This window comes from Delphinus delphis, chromosome 6, assembly GCF_949987515.2.
Source record: "Delphinus delphis chromosome 6, mDelDel1.2, whole genome shotgun sequence".
Taxonomy (NCBI): domain Eukaryota; kingdom Metazoa; phylum Chordata; class Mammalia; order Artiodactyla; family Delphinidae; genus Delphinus; species Delphinus delphis.
Window position 1 is genome coordinate 58,664,973 of NC_082688.1, and position 19,452 is coordinate 58,684,424.

A 19,452-nucleotide genomic window follows, 5' to 3' on the forward strand; every position below is an offset into this window, starting at 1 on the left:
TGGCACACGGGAGGAAAGATGCCGGTTGCACCCCATTCAAAGCAGTGATAAAAATATAAGGAGCGTGTTGATGAGACACAGTTTATGTCCACTGTCCCAGTTCACCTCGGTAGCCTCATTCAGGGATGTTTGGTGGATCCCCTTTGGAATCACAGAGGAAGAAAGGGAAGTATGGAATCGATCGTAGTGTAATAACTCTTGTTTTGCTTCCATGCCACTTGCTTTTATGATGTTGAAAACGCAATGCCCCCCAGCTTCTCTGTAGGACACCACAGAACCCTCTCCCTAGACAGTTGTTGGGCTACACAAGCTTCATCTACAGAACACACTATGTGGATTGTTAGCTAAAGGGGCAAATTTTAACCTTCTTTCCTCCTCAAGGATCTCACGCACATGGAAAAAGTCAGCAGCTGGAAGCCACCATTGGCAATTGGCCTACCAAAATTTATTAGAAACTTGGTCAGAAAGGTTAAAGAAAGTCAAGGCTTCCAGCCACCTCCCTTGCTCATTGTGTGTTCAGGCCAGCACATACACACAATACTTATTCCTGCAGGCTCGAGGCAGTCTTTGAAAGAGCAAAGGTAAGCAGACCCCTTAGATTCAGCCTAATGATTCGGCATCCTGACTGTTGTCTCAAGCTGCCCATTTGTTCCCACCCTTTGCATGCTGCGCTCCTGAAAGGCACTGAAGGATCGGTCAGTAATCCTCCATCCCCTGTGTGCTCCAGAAAGAAATCACGTATTTTTGAAAGGCTTCACTCTAAATGAAGTTTAGTCCTCCAGCAATTTGAGGGGAGAGGGGGGAGGATCATCTTAGCATGAGTCTTCCCTGTTCTTTTTTTTAAAATGGTTAGCCTCATAGTAAAAATCAAGAAGACAGCTATTCCTGGGCAAGCCTTCAGGACTTTCTGATAATGCGAGGAACTGAAAAGCCGAGAAGGTATGCTGAACACCTGTTCCTTATGCCCTAAGGATGGATTTCAGAAATCTGAGCCTCTGCACAGGTGATTCTCACTCAAGGTGTAAACTCTGATTTGGCTTTCTCATTGCCACACCCTCCCCCGTCAACTGGTGAGCCCCACTTTCCTCTTGCAAAGTTGGATGTTAGAGGAACAAACAGAGTTTTAAAAAACCCTGAATTTCCTCTGCTGTTGTCTTTGATGGAGAGACACACATCCCTCTACCTCATCCCTCTGACCTGATTTAAGATACCAGCTGGGAAGTCTGATTACTACCTGGGAGCCTAGTCGAAAAAGAAACAGGATCAACATATCCCACTGGTAGCGAGTTAGGTTAACTAGAGAACTTAGTGATGATGGTTACCAAGGTGAGCAACAAGTAGGAGGAAAAGGGACCCAGAAATCAGAGGAGACAGAGGACAGTATACATAAATGACACAAGCCCAAGGACCCAACTTTCCTGACACCATGAGGTCCTCGATGTTCCTGTCCCACTACAAGCAAACATCTTAGAGAAAAAAGTAGCAGTGGAAGGAGGTGACTAGAGAATCTGAGCTATTATTGGGCAAAAGAGACAGCGTTATTCAGGGTGATAAGAGAAAGAGAGAGCACGTAGAGGAACCAAGCTTTCTCTGTACAACTGAGTTGTAGTGGGAATAAGACTGAAGCCCAATATACACACATCAATATACTCAGATCAGATTTGTAACAAAACAGCACCCTGTGGCATCTACTACAACCTCTAGAAGAGTTTACCATTTGGAGCTTTGAGGTCATAAAAACGTCAGAGGTGGGCTAATCATCTGCTGAAATCACCTAATTTTACAAGTAAGGAAACTGAGTCCCTGAGAGTTTAAGGTGACCCAACTCTTTGGTGGCAGAAGGAGAACAAAACCCCAGATGTCATGACCCAGTGTCCCCTCTCCCCTAACTATTCCTAATTACCTCCTAGTTCTGGATCCAAGAAGCCAGTTTTTCAACTTATCAATGAGTAATAAATATAGAATATTTTAAAACTATAAATACTTACATGAAGGAAAATGAAGGAATGGTACTAGACATTTTCTTAGTTCCTTTCCAGCTCTAACATTCTTTGATGAATAGCACACAGAAGCTTTGCTACAGCACAACCCCCTCTAGTGCATAATTCAGCATAGGATGAGTATGAGTCTATTTTGGACCCCATCCAAGGAAGTTAATTCCTAGAAGTACTCGAAAGATTTTATACTCATCTATCGTGAAGCAGCCTAAAAATAAGGCTGAAAATAATGTAAGGAAAATAACAGTAATCTTATGTTACACTTGTATTACGTGCTAAACATCATGCTATCCCCCTGGTTTTCAAAAGGCACGTCATGACCTTTTCTGGGTCATGAATCTAGTGGGTCATGAACAATTTTTTAAATGAAAGTAGGAAAGAAAAGAGAGTGCATTATATGTATTAAACATTGTTTTATAAAACTTATGTTTCTGTCCTGTGGCTAGTGATTAACAGAAAAAGTTTCAAAGCCTCTGCCTCACCTCCAATCTTAACACCTGCCCTGCTAATTACCTGTCATTAGCCCCATTGTATAAGTGAGGAAACAGGGACAGAGAGGATAAGTGATCTGGCCAAGCTGACAGAGCTAGTGAGTGGCCAAGCTAGAATCTAGAAACTACAACTGTTTGACTTCAAAATCTTGTGTTTTTACTTCTATTCTGGTTATAAATTATTAACCAAGGAACTGCAGTAATTGTTGCTGATCATATATTCTTTGTGAAGGCTACAGTGGTTTGTATTGAATCCAGTTAGAATGGAGAAATACAACATAGTTTCAAATGATGTATTCTGAAGAGAGTAAACTGTTTCATAGGCGCTGAAATGAGTATCTGAGACCTCTTCCTATAGGTGCTAGCTACGCCTAATATATTATTAATTTGCTGCTAAATGCATACATGGAATAACAATGGTTTTAATCCTCAAGTAACTTAAATACCAATCTCTACAAGTGTTAACATGTTTGAGAGAGTTTTTCAAATTTAATTCACACGGCATTTCTCAGTAGCATATTTCTTGATCAAACACAGACCTGGCACATGAGAAAGATAAAACAAATATATACAAAACACAGTCCCTAAACTAAACAATATTTTCATTCATTTGAGAACACAAACTATACACATATAAAGTCATCAGACTACACTATAATTCCACCTAAACTGTGAAGAAGAAAGGAAGACAACTCAGGTGCCATGCTAATTTTTAAAGGACTCATACAGTTCTATGGATTCTACCAGTAGCATTGCAAGTTTAGGCGCTGTTATTCGCACCCCTCAGATTTGAAAGCTCAAACTCAAAAGTAGGAGGTGACTGAAATGAGCATCTGATCTTGGTCTTTCTGATACCACTACCCAAAGTCTCTTTACAAACAGGTGGGCTTCCGGTAGACCAAGAGGTGGTTAGAGATTTTGAGACATGCTATGCAAACATTCCCGCTTTTTTTCCATATGAAAGAAATGTACTTTCTTTTTCTCCAGGGCTGCGTTTCTTATTGCTGTCAGGCAGCAATGTTCTCTTAAAAGAAATCCACATCTTTCTCTAAAGACAGGCCTAGAAAAGCCAAGCTTTCTCCCCTGACTGTTCAGTTCAGCGGCTGCCTTTCACCCTCACCTGCCGAGTGTAGAGGACATTATGGTACGATGCTATTTTCCATTGGCTCTGCTACTGGAGATTACAGCATGCAACTGTGACAAATGGATATTCCCATTAAATTCTTTAGTAGAGTGGGGCATTCCATTAACCATTGGCACTATCCCAACCCAAGTGAAACATTGGGTCATTTTTTTCTTGTGAGCAAGAAGTGAAGGGGGAAAATAAAGGATAGACTCTAATTACCTTTCCTATTTTTTTGTGTTGCATGTAATATGATAGCCGTATATTACAATTATTTATAATTAATATATGACAAGCTGTCAGCTAAAATTTAACAGGTGATTTGTCAAGAAGTTCCATTAACTCATACACGAAGCGGTGGATTTCAGTATTTCCAACAATAAAAGTGTGTTTTGGTTTTGCTGTTTTAAATCTACTGTGTCTAAATATTCAGAGGCCATCTCTCTTTGTATACTTGGAACATCTTTAAAAAAGACAACTCATGCTAACACAAATGGGTACTTTGTTAGTAATGTTAAGGAATAAGCATATTTTTTGTCACTTTAACCTTTAAATGCTAATGTTTTCATTAAGAAAATTAATTGCCTCGTGTTTATTTTGAAGTTTTAAACTTTTATGATTTTTATACATTTTAAATGGTGCCTTTAATAGTAAAGACAAAGCTGAATAGAGAGGAAAGTAATTGCCGTTACTTATATTCCGTTTAGTGTTTGTATCTTACACTAGAGAATTTTGAAATGAAGGAATATTTAAAAATACAGAACAAAAATTAAGAAGTCACCAGAAAGCTAGTAATTAATCACTCAACAGAGGAGGAGGTTTACAGAGACCAGAAACTGATGGAACAGGCTCCCTTTTGCTGAATGGCAGAAGAATGGGGCAAGGATGGGAATGAATCACTGAGATTTCTTGGGAGGGATAACAAGATTCTTTAAAAGAGGAAAAGCTTGGTTTCAATATCTATCGAATGTCAATGTCATGGGACCTAACCTGGAGATGAAGTTAAATTTGAAACTACAGTTTTTTAGTTTTTTGGTTTTTGTTTTTTTGCGGTACGCAGGCCTCTCACTGTTGTGGCCTCTCCCGTTGCGGAGCACGGGCTCCGGACGCGCAGGCTCAGCGGCCATGGCTCACGGGCCCAGCAGCTCCGCGGCATGTGGGATCTTCCCGGACCGGGGCACGAACCCGTGTCCCCTTCATCGGCAGGCGAACTCTCAACCACTGCGCCACGAGGGAAGCCCGACTACAGTTTATTATTGGTTCCCTGGCCAGAGTTGGTATTGTTTTAAGAGAATGAGAGAAAAGTAAAGCAGCATTTGTTTAATATATTTCATTTGCACAAGGCTGACTCATCTTTCAGGACTAGGATGTGCTGCAGGATGTTAATGTCTTGCCCGCAGCTACTGTGGAGGGTGCTAAATCTCCTTAATGAAAGAATGTGCTCCAAGAATCAATGGTTAGGGAGTTCCCTGGTGGAACAGTGGTTGGGAATCCACCTGCCAATGCAGGGGACACAGGTTCAAGCCCTGGTCCAGGAAGAGCCCACGTGGCACCAAGCAACTAAGCCGGTGAGCCACAACTACTGAGCCTGCGTTCTAGAGCCCACAAGCCACAACTACTGAGCCCGCGCACCTAGAACCCATGCTCCGCAACAGGAGAAGCCACTGCCATGAGAAGCCTGCACACTGAAACGAAGAGTAGCCCCTGCTCGCCGCAACTAGAGAAACCCCGTGCACATCAACGAAGACCCAACGCAGCCAAAATATTAATTAATTAATTAATTTAAAAAAAAGATTCAGTGGTTAGAGAGAGAGGAAAAAAACAAAGAACAAAACCACAAGGGTAGGGCTTCCCTGGTGGCGCAGTGGTTGAGAGTCCGCCTGCGGATGCAGGGGACGCAGGTTTGTGCCCTGGTCCGGGAAGATCCCACATGCCGTGGAGCGGCTGGGCCCGTGAGCCATGGCCACTGAGCCTGCGCATCCGGAGCCTGTGCTCCACAACGGGAGAGGCCACAGCAGTGAGAGGCCTGCGTACCGCAAAAAAAAAAAAAAACAAAAAAACAAAAAAACACAAGGGTAAAGTAAAACCCGAAGCACAGCAGCTTTTCAACACTATTAAGATTTCTGTGTCCACCAACAAAGTTGTCTTCACAGTTTTAGCAAGAAAGCCATACAGAGTCATGAAGTTATTTGTAAACGGTCTTTCAAATAGGGTTTCAGAAAATTATTTTCAGAAACTAACTCAGAATCGAAACACCACAAATTGATTTCTGTGTAATAGGGAGTATATCTCTTCACAGGCTGGGAATTATAAATGACCAGTGACAAACCAGTCCTTGTATCCTGGACCGAGACCCCAGTTACCAGATTTCACCTTGCTTCCCAGGTGCAGCATAGCTGTGGATGTTTCCGCAGGCATTTGAGAGCAATTTTCAAAACCATGAACACAGCGAAGACATCAAGACGACTATTTTTTCAGCCACTTTTCAAACCTTTCTCTATCTTTGTCTTACACTCCTATATTTATCTTATTCTTCATTATGCCACTTGATTTCTACTGGGTGTGTCCATACTTGGCAAATGTTCTTTTTCAGTGGTTTGACAGCATATTCATGTCTGACTGGAGCCAAAAATCTTATCATAAGGCTTTAAGCACTGTATGTACTCCAGAAATATTTGGGAAAGTAAAGGAAGGGAAGGATGGAGCTAGGAAGAGAGAAAGAGGAAATGAATTGATGATAATTACTTATTTCATGTGAAACATCACTTTCTTTACAAAGTTCCCTGTAGTTCATTAAGTAGAATGACTTTGTCCTACCTCTGGTCTCACATTCTTTTCTTTTCTTATTTCCTATGTCGCTGTCTTTTTTTGTGTGTATTCACACTCTATTAATCTCTGAACATCTCCACACTCTTATATATCACTATCAACAAGCACAGAAGCTGAACTATAAGCAGATCTCAAAAGATTTCTGCTGAATGACTTGATGGACGATGGATACCACTGTGGCTGGTCAGATGTCACCTTCAGAGTCCCTCCTATTGGGCCTGTGCTGAAAGGTACAGTGACAGAGAGTTTGGTTAAGAGTTAGGCCTCACTAAAACACACAACAAAATGTCACAGACAAGAAATCATAATAGAATCTGAACAGGAGTGGATGGATTCATACTTCCACAGAATTTTTTTTTTTAATTATTTTTCATTTTTGGCTGCACTGGGTCTTCGTTGCTGCGTGCAGGCTTTCTCTAATTGCAGAGAGCCAGGGCTACTCTTTGTTGCGGTGTGTGGGCTTCTCATTGTGGTGGCTTCTCTTGTTGCAGAGCACAGGCTCTAGGCACATGGGCTTCAGCAGTTGTGGTTCACGGGCTTAGTTGCTCCGCGGCATGTGGGATCTTCCCAGACCAGGGCTCGAACCCGTGTCCCCTGCATTGGCAGGTGGATTCTTAACCACTGCACCACCAGGGAAGTCCCATAGAATTCTTAATGAGAGTAATTACAGACTTTCATGGTTTCCTACAAGATGTCAAAATAACTGATCAGTTCAGTAGAAAAAAATCCTTCATACTGAACTTTGCATTTTTAACTAGGTACACTCTATTAGGTGGACAGAGCATTCATTTACCTGTACATTTTTTTCTTATATCATCACCTATATTATTCCAACGCATCCTGATTTTCAAAACTCATTGACCACATCTCCAAAGTTACTAGTAACACTAGACAGGTCCAGCAGAAATTTAAAGAGGCAAAACAAAAACTATTATTTCCCACATATATTATTACTTTAGTCTATTCAATTCCGTGCTGTTTTATAAATGTAGAAACACCATTCTTGGTTAGTTATTATCTGGTATTAATTCTTGAAGGTTGCATTTTGTCTCCTTACCACCAAAACCCATCTTTCTAATACAAACATCGCTAGTTTTCTTTGGACTAGTACAATAATAATTTTTTGTATATTCTTCTGCTCCTAATCTTTTTCTTATTGGCCCCAATCCATTCTCCACTGTGCTGCCCAATTAACTTTAATAAAGCACACGTTTGGTTATGTAACTTCCATGCTCAAAAATAAGTAAATAAAAAACCCTCAGTGGTTCATGATTATTGACCAAACTAAGTACAAATGTTCTACCGCATTCAAAGGCCACCACAAATGGAATGCTGCCTGAATCCATTTTTCCGTTTTAAACTTCCACCTCTTTACGACCAATGCCCTAAACTCCAGAACTGTCTGAACAAAAACGTGCATTTTTTCTTGGCCAGAAAGCTGCCTATGATCACCTACACGCTGAACTCCCATCCAGCCTTTAAGAGTCATTTCATCAAAGAGTTGGGCTTTTCTTTGTTTTCCTGATTCTTCTACCCAGACACGATCACTTCTTCATTTAAAACATCTGACTCTTCAGGCTTCCCTAGGCCATTTTTTCTCTGTTGCATTATTTCACTATACTGGATTCTAAACTCACATGGTAATAAACTTGTGGCTTTATTTGTTAAAACAAACAAACAAACAAAAAAAAAAAAACACCTAATTCTTCGAATCTCTCTTCTGCTAGATAAACAGTCTACTGAAGTAGGATAAAAGATCACAGAAAGCACTCATGCCCAAGATGTGTTCCATAGCTCGTTTTATTGGTATCCATCCATTGACTGGAATGGTAACATATTATAAATATGAGAATGCACTGGATGGAATCAGTGGGAAATTATGCAAACTTATGTCTAATCACAACTTGAAAGTTCTTTTGCCAGGTGACTATGTTTAAGAAGAGAACAGAGAAATTCCAAAAATTCTGAGTTAAGACCAATATGAAGAGCAAAAAACAATGGAAACTTTTAACTCTCTCTTTCTCTTTCTTTCCTTCCCTTCCCTTCATCCCTTCCTTCCTCCCTCCTTTCTTTTTCCCTCTCTCCCTTTGTTTCTTTCTTTCTTTCAGTCAACTTTGCTCATTATCCATGCCAGGAGATGAACCAAACTGGGACTATTAACAATCTCTGACCTCAGGAAGCACAAAAGCAAATCAAGTCAGGCAGGAGTTTTTCTCTGCCTTCCCCTTGACAAAGAAACAAGTGTCAGACACCGAGAAGCTGTCCTGAAATGGACACTTGGCACCCATGCTTTCTCCGTCAGAAGAACCTCCTGCCTGATGAGTTTCAGGCTCTAGGAAATATCCTACCTTGTACCAAGTGGAGGTAAGAAGGAGCACAGCGCCTGCATTATTTTTCCTTTTTATTCCTGCACTGCCCCAGAGCAGGCTGTGTTCCCAGACTGTGGATGTCAGGACTGCTCAGTTTGGTCAGTTAGGCTGGGGAAAGAAGAGATGGCTATTAGAGCAAATGCTGAAAACTATATTTCATCCATGATTCAATCCTTCCTGTGCCATCCATAACACACCTGCCTTTTATCAAAGTCATGTTTATACTTGGTTTTCTCATTCCTTCCCTGTGCCTCTGCTTGGTATGTTTCCAGATGGCAAGACTGTAAAATCTTCAAGAGAAAGTTGGGCCTTAATCTTCTGTGCGTCCCTTGTATACCTGCAGAATGCCTTGTACAAAGAGTTCAAGATACAACACTGTTGAACTGAATTTTTTAGAAGTCTAGTGTTTTCTTTGAAATGAATGTGAGCCCTACTGGGCATAAGCATATCCCCGTTACCCCAGTTTAATATATTCTATCGTATTGTCCCTAGAGAGTAGACTTGCATTTATAAGACCACAAGTCTAAATGTTGGGAGTGTCGAACCCCTAGAATGGTGGGTCGCACCCCTGGCTGAACATTCAAATCACCTGGAACACTTTTAAACCATATGCCCAGAGGGCACTCATATAAGCTGAATTGGATTCTTTGGGAATGGGGCACTAGCATAATTTTTTAAAAAGCTACACAAGTGACTCAAATGTCAACCAAGGTGGAGTAACCTTGCTTTACAGCTCTAGGAAGCATAATTTGAAAACACACTAGACTAGATTAGTTTTTCTAAAGTACCTCCCAGCTCCAGGATTCTTTGTGAAAGCACGTTTATAATTGAAAAAGAAATGGCCCCTTAATTGGATTCCATTTTTAAGTAGTAGCTACAAATGAAACACAGCCCAAATTCTGGATACTGGTGGGGTGTTTTTAGCATTTCTTTTTACTTAGTTTTCATGTATGCCCATTCATCCCACGGCTCATTCATTCAGGCCTCCACTGTGTGTAAGGTATGTCAACTATGCACTATTAAGTCATTCTAAGAATGTGTTCTGTGAGCAGGGCACACAGAGTAAGGAAAACCCTTTCATCCAAATACAATGCAAACATACCCTAATGATTTTCATTCCCTGCAGTCCAATTAAAAGAGGAAGCAATGCCATCAAAGTAGCCTAAATTCCAGCCACCACCACCCCCGAATAAATCTGTGATTAAAACAAAGAAAGGATCAGAAATACTGAAACCTTCCCCCACCCCTTGGAAACAATCTGGACTTAAGTTTTGATGCTCATGTGTTATTTTTGAGTTAAATCAGGAACAACAAAACTACTACTTTGGGAGAGGAAGATGTTGCTCACAAATTTTTGCTTAAGGAATTCATTTTCTTGAGAGGAGAGTATTCTTGGTAAATACTAATAATAGAAAATGATCAACTGTGCAAACTACGCCACTACAGCAGACTTCCTTTATTTCACCATGAGTTCTTAGCACAGTATCCAACAAATTCAAGGGACGCTGTCCACACCATATGAGTTAAATATTAACATTTATGTGGCTCTTTGCAGTTTACAGAGGATTTTAAAACAACCGTCTCTTTAAGGCTAATAATAATTTTGTGGATAGTAAAAAACCCATGCTCTGAATCAGAACCTCTGGGCTAGTTTCTGGGAGTCAGAATTCGGGGCAACTTTTTGGGGCATTCTGAAAACCACCACGATAACTAAATTCAAACCCATTGATTTGTTGTATTGTTCCTAGGAAAATAACTCAGTACAGTTGAGCAGATTTTGGCATTTCCTAAAAGGCTAGCTGCGTTTTTCTAGAACTTGCCTTTTTCTTTCTTCCATACTTTTTAAAAGGAAAAAAAAAATTACAGGTGGCACTATTTTACCTAAATCTAGAAGCTTTTTAATTCTGCTCTGCACAGCTGGCTTTTTCTAACCGATGTCCTTGTTCTCAAGGAAGCTCCTAGCTTCTGGCTGGCTGGCTGGCTGGCTGGCTGTGTGTGTGTGTGTGTGTGTGTGTGTGTGTGTGTGTGTGTGTGTGTGTGTGTGTGTGTGTGTGTGTGTGTGTGTGTGTCTGTGTGTGTCTGTGTCTGTGTGTGTCTGTGTCTGTGTGTGTCTGCCTGCTGGGGCATTTCAGTGGGCTTCAGCCTTCTATATGGGAACTCACTAGTTCTAGACCTCATACTCAGGGAGAGAATCGGCCGTGAACTATTTGTGTTGGTGTGTGTCGTTTTCCATCAGTTTTAAAAAAGCCTTAAAAGTAAACGATGCTCTCAGCTAGCTATCTCCCCCCACTCTGCCCTTAAATTATATTAGAACAGCATAATAGCTACCTTGGAAATACGATCTCATATATAACTTGGAGGAAACAAGAGTCAAAGAGACCCGTCAATGAAATCTTCTTTAGAATAAAACTATGCATTTCAAAGGGAGGAGACAAGGTTATGCTTATCTTTTAATTACTCCTAATCTACGCAGAGACTGGAGAGAAGAGAATTTTGATTTTAAGTCTGGAATGAAATGTACTTACCTGGAAATGAAGATGAAAGGGAGGAAAAGAAAAACTCAAAAATTAAGAGAAAGTGTGTGCCAACCACCCATATCTTGTCGATTCTCAAACTTTCCAGATTCTTTGGGTTCACCAGCCCAACCTTAGTAATACCCTCTTGTTTAACAAGCCTCAAGTTATTCTGGTTACAGTTTCTGGGAAATTTGTCTGTCAGAAGAAGAGAGGTTCCAAAGAATTTGGTATTTTTCCTCTTGGGCAACTGAAAGTCGTAAGGGTTATGGCGCCAACGTGATCTCTCTCTCTCTCTCTCTCTCTCTCCTCTAGTTCAACACCCCATGATGCACCGGTCCTTTGGCCTTGAAGGAAACATTATGGAGAGGAGCGGGGAGTGGATATACTCATGACCTGACATAAATGACTACTCTAGCTCCCTTGAAGCTTTACCCTCTGTCCAGATGGTGCCTCATAGTGAAAAGGATATTGGGAAAAAGGGCCCCAGTTTGCCATATCTTTGGTTATCCAAAAGGGTAAGAGAGCTGTATGCTTTTTACTTCCTGCATGCTAAGAAGAAAACACAGCCATCTTATCTGAGACCACCAGGTTCCCCTCCTTTCCATATATTTTGTCTTATACCCTTTAAACTCTCAAATCAGTACCCATGTTGCTAGGTTCATAATTAGAGTGTTGGCAATGCCTGTTCCATTGCTTTCAATTCCATTTATACAAATGTTCCCATCACTCGTTTTAAAAGCCCTGGGCACATGTTCAAAACATACAACCCAAACAAACAAACTGCACAACCTAAGCCAAACCCACCAACAACTGGACACCCTTCCCATTTTGGAAGGCCACCCTGAAAAGTTACTTAATTGCAGCGTATTCTGTGAATCAAAGTTCACAGAGCTGAAAATGAAAGTTTTATGTTAGCACCTATCACCAAAGAAATGTAGGACATACAAATAAAGCCACAGGATCAGCTACTTAAGATTCATTGGAGTAAATTTCACCTTGAGTGACATCCTTAGAAAACAGAATTTTTAGGGAGGAGCAGAATTCCTATGGGGAATTTTAGCATAACATTAAACTTTGGCAGAATTTATTATTTGCAAGTGCTGAGAAAGAGTTTATATTTAGAACTAAGTTCTTGATCTTATCCAGTGATTGACTTTTTGATAGCAAAATTCCTGTCTGTCATTTACACCTAAAGCTGACATGATCACAGCAGTGGAAGCTGCTATAAATGAGGCCGTGATAAGAATGAAAACTATACCAATGGGAAGGACTCCAACATGTAGGAAAAAGATAAAATTTATGATATATTGTTTTTTTTACCTTGGCACAGTAAAAAAAAAAAAAAAAAAAAAAAAAAAAGTAGGGGGAGGGGAATAGCTCAACAAAGCTCAAATTTTGGTGTGAAATTTCCCCAGCAGAGAATAGGCAGAACTGCCCAAATGCACTGTTTGTCTGTTTGGAGCAGTAAAGAAATGAGGATCTTTGGCTGTGATTCAGGCTGGCGCCATGGTCCTGAGATGCCACAGGGAAGAAACGCGTCTGTCCTCTGCAAGATGGCAACCTCTGGAAATCAGCAGCAGTGCAATCGATCAACAGCCAGGGCCGAGAGCCCTTGCTCTCCTGTTTCTCGGTCAGAGCAAAACCACTTAAAAGTCAGTTCATAGCCCCCAATAAAAACCGAAAAGTTTACAACAAGTGGTACCACCTGTGCTTATGTCTCAGCTCAGCCAAAATAATTTCCTCTCCTGAGTCTTCTAACTGGGGTGAAGGGTGAGGGATGTGAAGACGAGGAAGGTTCCAACATGGAGCCTGCGGAGTGAGTGGATTATCATTGTCTGTGCTAGCAGAGATCAGCAAGTCTGTCTCCCTTACTCCGGAACAACTGTGTGTGATATGATCTCTCAACCCCTATCAAAAAAGGCTCTGTCTTCGGGAAAACAAAGACTTCTCTGCTCAGCGCTGTTCCCTCCCATGACTGAGTTTTCTTTGTAACAATGTTATATTATTACAAACTCTGTAAAGCTTGGGGTATGGAGGTTGTATTAAAAACACAATAAAGAAGAGCAGCTGTTTATACAAGCTAGTTTTGGGACCATAATTATACTTTTCTCTGCCTTCTTGATGAATCCGGACATTCGGAGCCAGGTATCTGCACAAAGCATGATAGAATGAGGATAAAATGGCACGTCACTAGGATGTGACCTACATTTGTGTAAACCTTGTGGATACAAAGTGCTTCATCACTTACTTTCAAAAAACAAAAAAACCCTTTAATTCTTTCTTTTTTATCTTTTCATGAAAACCATCCAGGGACAGTCTAACTTTTTCAGAAAGAACAAATTTTTCAGTACAGGAGGGAGAATCTGCCAGTACAACAAGGAGCCAGCCAAGTTGCTTTGGAGGAGTTGAGCAAGTACATTTCAATAAGGACCCAAAGAATCCTTGGCAACCAATCAGAAGAACCAGTCATCGTTGCATTAAGGAAGCCCTCAAATATGAGGGCTGTCGGTGGAAAATAGAGTTACTCACCAACTGAAAATGTTTACTTGAAGTGAGAATTATTTTATGGAAACCACTGTGAGTTTTGGAATACTTACAATCTGTTCAGATTGGTGGCTGTGTACAATGTTACTGCCTCAATATGCCCTCAGACTTTTAATCTGTCTGCCTAATGGAGCAGGTGGTGAGATTCTCCACTGAGCTGACGGCACCTGGAGGGCAGGGACCGTGTCTTATTCATCTTGGACCTCATACAGTACCCAGCTCTTCAAAGGCAGTTGATAAATATTGAATGAAAGAAGCTTTACATACATTGCCACATTCTCTGACCCACTGGCATAAAATGCCACTATGTCTATCATCTCTATCTTATTGCCCTGCTTTATTTTTCCTCTGAGGTATTATTGTCATGTGATATGTGGTTGTTTTTATTATTTGTGTATGATTTATTTTTCTCCACCGGAATCTAAGTTCCCTGAGGGCAGGGACTGAAAAGATTTGATTTCCTGTATATCCCTACCCTAGTTCCTAGGATGGTGCCCGGCATATAACAGGTCAATTATAAATATGTGTTTGATTTTCGAATGAATGCATGAGTGATAAACGGACGGTATTCTCTCTCTTTAAATTTTTTTCTTTTCTCTTCATTCTCATCTATTCCATCTTAATAAGGCCTGAAAATTATACTATGAACTTAAATCAGTAGTAACAAAAGGAGGGTTCTTTTATATAGTGATTCATTCTAAAGAATGAAACAAGGAAACAAGGTCTTGCTGGTGTTAGGCTTGTGGCTCTACAAACCTACAGAGAAATATGAGTGACAAGAAATAGAGAAGAGAGGGAGGCAAGAAACAAAATAGTCTCCTGGAGGCCATCAGTGGTGGACTCCGTATGAACTAACGGGCCACCACATGTGAATAGTAAAACACATTTGTGCACCATTTTCTAGATTCTGTGTGTGCACTTAGTCATTAAAACAAAACACTGGGCTCTTTATCATACTGGGCAGGGTCTTCATGTCCTTCCAGGCTTAGAGGGACAAAACTACATCTTATCCAGATTTTGAGTTCTCTTAACATCTCACTTTTAAACTACGGTAAAATTTTAATAAGACGATGTTATACTTTTTCCCTTGGGCATTTCTGCATTGTCCCCACATGTGAATGAATAACAATTCACAAGCTATTAATAATGTTTCCATTTTACCACATAATTTAATGGCTAATGGCTGATAAAACCAGTGACCAGATGGTTCAGTGACTTGTCCATGATTTACACGTGATTGGTAATCCTGCCAAATATAAAACCTTCAATTGCAAACTGCAGACATTATTTCTTTCTTTCAAGCCAATATAGAGCAGAAGTTCTTTGTTTCTTGTAGATGCTCACAATGTGTGATGACAGTTGAACAGACCTGTTTTTGCAATTTCCCAATTTTATTATTACCAAATGAACCTGGGATAAATAGGAAAGTGGCCTAGCTGCAGAGTCTGGCTCTGGGAAAAACAGATGAGTAGCAAAGGTCTGTCATTGGCCTTCCCACTATGCCCCTTCTCTCCCCTGAGCATCTCATACGCTCTGCCTTAATCCCAATCCCCTCAGTACTTCTGACCAACCACGCACTGGGTTGCCTTGCTCTCCTAATGAATCTTATCTCTCCCCTAATTTCCAGAGTGGAAACTGCACTGGAGATGAAAGAACATAATCCCTAACTCTGTTAATAGCTCTGTATCATGGGGTGAGCTGTTAAAATCCCCAGAGTCCAAGTTTCTTTATCTGTAAAACAGAGATAATGATATTTATTTCACAGAGTTATTGCACAGACTACTTAAAATTGTGTACTTGAAACTGCCATGTAGAGCCTGTCTCCTAGGAAATGTTTGGTAAATGTTTAGGTGACAATGTCTAGATAGTTGTTCTGACCTGAGATGGTGATTCTAAAGAAACTTTCAAAGCAGAAAAGTGAAGGACATTTTTCTAGCAGATGATGAGGGCATTCCTTCGGCTGGAGCAAGAGTGGCATGGGGAGGAAGTAGAAATATTTAGGGCCATGAGGTACAGTTGTTCAGTGTCTAACCTGTACAACCATACATGGGCACACTGAAGATAGACACCCATTTATGAAACAGACATAAAAATGGAGAAAAGACCCTATTCAGGTTTGGGGGGATGAGTAAATGAAACAGTGGCCTCCAATCACTAAATGTATTAGAAGTAATTATGATAACATAATTGCTCATGTGTCTGGCTCTTTCTAGTGGATGGGAAAGCTCTCTGGAAGTTCTAGTATAATCACAATAAACTTAACTGAAGACTAGCAGAATGACTTCAGAAACTATTTGCTTCCTTCATGACACAGTTCATATTCTCTCTAAGATGTTATGATCTTTGACAACTCGTTTTGAAGCATAAGGTAAGCATTTCGATGTGTATTTTCAAAAGTATGTAGCAGGGCCAGGGAGTCCATGGTTGTACAATAAGCAGATCCAGTTGTTTGGGTGCTCATGTATATCATTATGTTTAATAAGAGGCATTACTTATTTCCTTAGATAATGTTTAACATCAACAACGTATTTCATGGTTTCAGTGTGATTAGAAGAACAGGCTGCAGACTCAGACAGAGTGAGCTGATATCCTGGCTCAGCCGCTTACTGAGTGACTTTGTACCTGTGTTTTAACCTCTCTGAACCCCATGACTCACTTACTTTTTATAGTTGTGGTGAGATGTGGAAAGATGGATAAAAATCCAATTTTTTTATGATGTTGAACCACCAAATTAACCAATCCTATAGTCCTATCCCTCGATTTTCTATGAAATAATAATTGTCCTTATTAAGAACCATGTTTGTTGGGTTTTCTCCTACTTGCAGCTCAAAGTATCTTACCTGGTACATCTCTTTTCAATGCTTCAGTAAGTGAGGATACTCATATGAGAACAGAGCACAGAATGGCCCTAATTTTGTATTTTACCACTTTTGATCTAATGTTCTTTACCAGGTTAATCTAAATCAAGACCGTTTATGTGAATGAGTGAGTGTGTGTGTGTGTGTGTGTGTGCGTGCGCACGCACATGAATGTACCAGTTGTTATTTAAACAACTCATGAGACATAGCTGAAAAAAATTCACTGGGACTGGTTTTATTAAAAATATACTCCAGGTGTATATTGGGGAATAGTCATCAAACCAAATGAACCGATGAAAAGCCTGTATTTTACTAAACATCAGTTTCCCTTCCCCTTTAAACTCTGGAAATAGACCAGAAAACTGGTTTTCTGTGGGAAAAATGTTATGAGTCCTGAAAACTCCTTATGCCTCTAAACCCCCTTTGTATGTTCATGTACTCTAATATTACAGGATAATCACTTTACTGCAATATCCTCAGAAGAATTTGGAGCTTTCTCATTTTCTGGTTAAAGGTTTCATTATTTTCTCCTGGCAGAAAACTAGTCAGAAAGAATTCATTGGCTGTTTAATTCTAAGTTAATATACTTTGCCCATTTAAATCTGGGAAATCACTTGCAAAAATAACTCAGCACATTTGGTGTTCTTTAAGGACTGCAGTAAAATTTTACTAAGTGACCTGGTACCCTTTGCAAACAGGGACTAGTTTGAAATTTTTGAAAAAAAAATGCAAGTATGTTTGCATACATCTTTAAAATTTACAAAGTTCAAAATCATGTCCTGATATGTGGCCAATGCAGATTGTGTTTTAAATGTGTCCTTTTAAATGTGTCCTTCTTGTCCCTTTCCTTACCATTCTGTTTCACTTTTTAAATAATTTGTATTAGCCAAATTGGAAGAAGAAACCTGATCTGGGCATTGTTCCAAAAAGTCAAACATGAATAACCCCGAGTAACTTCTACGTCAAATTAATAGTTCATTAGAACCTCATGTATAAATCTACCTGAGCAAGTAAACATCTCATTTTTAGCTGTTTTTAGAATTTTTTTTTTTTTTTGCGGTGTGTGGGCCTCTCACTGTTGTGGCCTCTCCCGTTGCGGAGCTCAGGCTCCGGATGTGCAGGCTCAGCGGCCATGGCTCATGGGCCCAGCCGCTCCGTGGCATGTAGGATCTTCCCGGACCGGGGCACGAACCCATGTCCCCTGCATTGGCAGGTGGACCCCCAACCACTGCGCCACCAGGGAAGCCCTGTTTTTAGAATTTTATGAGACACTGACACCCAGGGACTTTTACCATGGTACTGTATTTCTCCTATTGTAAAGAATTTCAGAGCAACAATAAATTAGCTTAGTAAATTAATGTGTCTAAATAGATTTACATATTTTAATGAGCAAGTAGTCTTTGTTTTGGTATTTTTGATGACTTTTTTCTGACAATAGGTCAAATTATAAAAATTCACGTTTGCATCCACTTACAAAATGATAGAAGTTTATCAGGAAAAAAATGCAAAAGGGGGCTTCCCTGGTGGCGCAGTGGTTCAGAGTCTGCCTGCCGACGCAGGGGACGCGGGTTTGTGCCCCGGTCCGGGAAGATCCCACATGCCGCGGAGCGGCTGGGCCCGTGAGCCATGGCCGCTGAGCCTGCGTGTCCGGAGCCTGTGCCCCGCAACGGAAGAGACCACAACAGTGAGAGGCCCACATACCTCAAAAAAAAAAAAAAAAAAAAAATGCAAAAGAACTTTCAGATCTCAGTTATACCTGACATTTTTTTCTAGCAACATTTGCTAAGAATGATAACCCTCAGTGACATTTCACATTCACGAAGGAGACAGGCCAATAGACAAAGTTTCCAGGGGTCATCGTTTTGTACTTTGCCCCTTTAACATTTAAACACTGCAAACAAGTGTCTCCAACTTTTCTCAGATGATCCAGTTCTTAAAGATGAAGCCTATACAGGGCAGTGGATGGAAATAAAGGTGTCTACTGACATAACTCTGTGGAACTGTTGCTCATGATCTACCTGAAATGGCATGGAAAGTGGGTCCAATCCTTCCCTGGCTGTTGATACTCATCATCTTAAGAAGTTGATGATACCCACCAGTATACAGGTTATGTGATTGGATCTGCAGATTGACCAGAGTTCCCTAATAATGAGCACTTATTTAGTGCTTTATAGTCATTGGAAGTGGTATGTATTAATCATACTTGGAGATGAGAGTCAGCTTACATTGCCAGATGTCACTCATTTGTCATAAGCCATCTGAAGGAACTTTGTGAAACACTGTGTCTCAGTGTTCCCAACAGCTGGATAATTTGTACAAGATTGGAAAGCAGTGGAGTTGGTCAACACTATATCCTTCTGTGCAGTTCTTCATTCCAGGCACAGACAATACTTGGAGGGAAATAAAATGACTGCTGTACCTATTGTGTTCTCAGCTGCCTCTCTAACTATCCAAACAAGTTAAAAGACACGGGACCAGTGTGTGGGAACAGGGTAGGGGATGGTGGAGGACAAAAATGGAAGAAGAAAACTGAATAAAGAAAGTTTATAAATGCTTTAGAAGAGAATTGATTTGAGTTACTACTAATTTAATTCTCTGAATCCTATAATCCCTTTTAGGTTACATAACACAAGACAGAATGGCCATAGCTGTGCCATTGGTAATTCTAGGTAGATGTCAATCCTACACCTCCTCCAGGTCATTGTTGGTTTTATTTCTCTGTTTA

At 40.5% G+C, this 19,452-nt stretch overlaps 1 protein-coding gene across 6 annotated transcripts in view; it reads right to left on the bottom strand.

Annotated features, from left to right (window-relative positions):
* PTPRD (protein tyrosine phosphatase receptor type D) overlaps nt 1-19,452 on the bottom strand; it is a 2,140,681-nt gene that overhangs the window by 529,663 nt on the left and 1,591,566 nt on the right. For all 6 annotated transcript variants that reach the window (XM_060014745.1, XM_060014746.1, XM_060014743.1 and 3 more), the window contains one exon: nt 8,789-8,917. The gene's annotated coding sequence lies outside the window, so the exon portion shown is untranslated. The remainder of the gene's footprint in view (nt 1-8,788; nt 8,918-19,452) is intronic.